Source organism: Lactuca sativa, chromosome 9 (assembly GCF_002870075.4).
Source record: "Lactuca sativa cultivar Salinas chromosome 9, Lsat_Salinas_v11, whole genome shotgun sequence".
NCBI lineage: Eukaryota > Viridiplantae > Streptophyta > Magnoliopsida > Asterales > Asteraceae > Lactuca > Lactuca sativa.
Window position 1 is genome coordinate 31,162,833 of NC_056631.2, and position 3,868 is coordinate 31,166,700.

General features: G+C 40.7%; 1 long non-coding RNA gene across 1 annotated transcript; it reads right to left on the reverse strand.

Annotated features, from left to right (window-relative positions):
• Positions 1–745: 745 nt before the first annotated feature.
• On the reverse strand, positions 746–3,579 carry LOC128128445 (uncharacterized). Its single transcript, XR_008226372.1, has 2 exons — positions 3,495–3,579; positions 746–1,261 (listed from the first exon to the last, which is right to left on the reverse strand). It is a non-coding gene; the product is annotated as an uncharacterized LOC128128445 (long non-coding RNA).
• Between the last annotated feature and the right edge of the window lie 289 nt (positions 3,580–3,868).

Here is a 3,868-nt window from a genome sequence, read left to right on the forward strand (position 1 = left end):
GTGGCCAGAGTTAAGTATGTTGCCAATCTCTACAATTCGCCCTTTTACAAACACAGTAAAAAAATGAATGTATATTAGTATTTTGATGCTTAAAATGGTAAAAATAAAGGACATTGACCTTTCTAGAAAAAAAAGATCCAAATTACAGAAAACTAAACATTAAAATGAAAATCTATTTCCCTATTTTGATATAAGATATGTCAAATTCCACTACGATCAGTTGGAGTCCAAGAGAGTGCTATGGGACCACAATATCCTTTGTTCAATCAACCACTTCCTTGTCCGGTACAAGCCTCAATTTCACTGCTTGCTACTTGTACCCTCCAGCTACTGCAACAACCGTATTCTGCATGAATTGCACCCGCCCCGTAACTATAAATTAAAACTACATTATTCATCATGAATCGTGCATGTTATGTGGATAGTATTAGTATTAGTAGTAGTACAATATCTAGGTCGTTATCGACCTTAATGATGATCCCATAAGAATAAAAGTAATCAGACTCTACATCAACAAACTTGGTTCTTACGTTCCGAGCTCAAAAGCAACTTTGTTTTTGTCGGAGGCTTTGTTGTTCCAACTCAATACCATTTCTGGAAAAAAAAACTAAAACTAAGGAAGATCTGATAAATAGTTTCTTTTTCATGAAAAGAAATAGCATGCGTGTCAACTTATCTCCAAAAGTAATAATAACATTTAAGTGTTACATAAGCCATTTCTTAATAGGTAGTAACAGTGATTACATATTTCAAATAACTAACCTGTAATTGTTCAGTGAAAGCCAGCCGTGAGCGTTGATTTACAAATTATAAATTAGTATCAAAATTGGAAGTTATTAAAAGATAAAAGTTTAAAAAATGAGACTAAAACACCTTAATGTGAAGAAGTCCATCAAACTGAAAACATTTCATCACAATATCTGCCCGAATGTTCAAAGGCTATGGATTCATTATCTAATGCTCAAAAAAGTATATAGTAGTCACTACAGAAAAATTTAAGTATGTCAATCGATAAAATGATGAAAATACAAACTATTATCAAGCGTTATAGGAGTATAACAGATCCAAGGAAACAATTAATCATACCACACAATTAGCCTGCATGAACCATCATTAAATCAATTTAAAACTCCTTCCATCTAACCTGAATTACGCAGCCAATGAATCAGAATTACAAAAATTAAACAACTTTTATATAATTCACTGTCAGTGACTTCAGTTGATATGTTCATTCAACCACCACATCGCTTTCTTTATTGATCTGTAATGTAACATCCCGAAATATCAAGAGTAGAATGGAAGGGCTAAAATGGTAAATTGGGAAAGAGTGACTCGGCGAGTAAAGTCGCAATTTGGTCGCGTGTTGAGTAGCCGACTCGGCGAGTCAATGAGGTGGACTCGGCGAGTAGGCGCTGAGTGGAGAAAACCCTAATTCTCGGGGTTGAGCCCTATATAAAGAACATTATGTTTTCCTCCCAGCCTCTTTATCACCCCTTGAGTCCCAGAAACCCTAAAATCGTGGAGAAGCACCATTGTTGAGCAAATTAGAGCTTGGAGAGGTGGTTGTTGAAGAGATTCTAAAGAAGAAGAGGCTTGGATCAAAGGGCTTTGCAAGGATTCAGGATAATCTTCTCTTGGAGCTTCCTTTTGAGGTATCTTTCCATTGTTTGAGCTGTTATTGTCTAGATTCTTCATTTTGGGGGTGTTGAGATCATATCTTTTGGTGTTTTGGAGTTTAGAGGTTAGATATGAGGTTGCTACCTCAGATCTGGAATGGAGAAGTGTTGGAATGCATGAAAGTCCCTATGTTGAGTGTTGGATAAAGCTATCATGTCCCAAACCGTAGCGCTAATGTGCACAATGCATAGATCTCTTTGGATTCACGTAAAGTTTGCCACTTTACGTGATGGATGAGTTGTAGGAGGCTAGATCTATGTTTTGGAGCAATTGCATGGCCTGGAATGCTTCTGAATGGATTCAGACCGGTGGTACTCGGCGTGTCACATGGGTGTACTCGACGAGTTGCTTGAAGATGAGCTGGAACTCGACGAGTTGGAAGAACAACTCGGCGAGTTGGATGAAGATGGCCTGGAACTCGGCGAGTTGTATGAACAACTCGGCGAGTAGGTTGAAGATAGCCTTAGACTCGGCGAGTCTGTTCTTGGGCTTGGCGAGTCTTGTCGAAGAGTCCCAATATTTTCTAGTCGAGTCGAGAATCGGTGAGTCAAGGGATGACTCGGTGAGTTGTGTGCGAGTGGACTCAGAGTTGTTGAACTCGACGAGTCCCAGGGTGACTCGGCGAGTTAGGTCGCGGATTGAGGGAAGTTCTGAGTATGGGGACTCGGCGAGTCATCGGGTTGACTCGGCGAGTAGAGTTAGTCAGGGGTTGACTTTGACCTTGTCTTTGACCAAGGATTGGCCAGTGGTTTCCAGGGGCATTTTGGTAATTGTTGATTATTGTATTGAGTTCAGTGCATTGGTGGTTGTCCAGTGGTGGAGATCGTATCAGTGATCGGAGCAGCTTGGGTTATCTATTCAGTCGGCAGTTTCGAGGTGAGTTATCCTCACTATATCAACAGGGTCTAAGGCACCAAGGCCGGCCCTTATCGGATTGAGATTCGGGTAGTTGTTGTTATGTTGTTGCTATGATATGTTTGCATCCTGAGAGCTAGGATGGTATATGTTAGAGACTTGATTGAGATCGGTATCCTGAGAGATAGGGAGATGCTATGCTAGTGACCTGTTAGGTCGGTATCCTGGTTAGGATGGTGGTATGTTATGTGATCTGTTTGATCTGCTTGTTGACTGTGAATTGCTATATGATTGTATGTATATGTGCACATGGTTGTTTGGACTGGAGTTGGGTTGAGGCGGGTCCTGCTGTGTGCTGTAGGCCAAGATACCCAGGGCGGACCAGTTGTCCCGAAGGCCCAGCGAGCGGTCCGGATAGGCTGTAGGCCCCGAAAGGGCGGACCAGACGTGCCGAAGGCTCGGAGAGTGGACCAGATAGACTGAAGGCCCGGTGCGGGCGGACCAGTCATACTGTAGACTCAGAGAGTGGACCAGGTGGATTGAAGGCCCGGGAGTGGGCGGACCAATCACACTATAGACTCGATGTATGTGGATAGACTCAGAGGGTGGACCAGGTGGACTGTAGGCTGGTGCGGCGGACCAGTCACACAGTAGACCCGAAGTGCATGGTTGTTCTGTGATCGGATATGTTATGGCATGTTATGCGTGTATGGTATTTGTGGTTGGTATTTTGGGGATATCTCACTAAGCTTTTGGGCTTACAGTTGTGATTTCATGTTTTTCAGGTTCTTCAGGAGACTGTGGCAAGGCGAAGGCGTGATCGTACCGCTTCTCATGATTTTGTAGTATTGTGATTCTGGGAGCACGTTAAATGTTTTGTATTGAAAACCTTTTTGTAAAGATTTAATGGAATCGAGATGTTTTTGAAAAAATTAAAATTGGTTGTATTTTTCGGTCGTTACATGTAACATGTAAAAGCTAAAGATTAAACTTATATTGAAGTCCAACATTGAAAGATCTTTCATTCTTGGTCCTTATTTTAAGGTTTCATATGGATTTGGGTCCCTCAAACCTTGAAATAACGACCAAAACTGAAAAGGAGTTCCATTTTGGAGTAAACATGCTAAAACTAAGAAATTGAAAGGACCATTTTTTTAATTTACTCTATTTGCTAATAGTAGAAATTTTTGATGATACTTTATTCACAACAATCACATTATCAGCATCAGATTAAGCATTATATGAGAATAAGCAAGAAACATACGATCAATGCAACCTTATATTATGTTCTCCTCAAGCCTCCTGAACATGTTTTTATATTTAGTATTTACTAAGA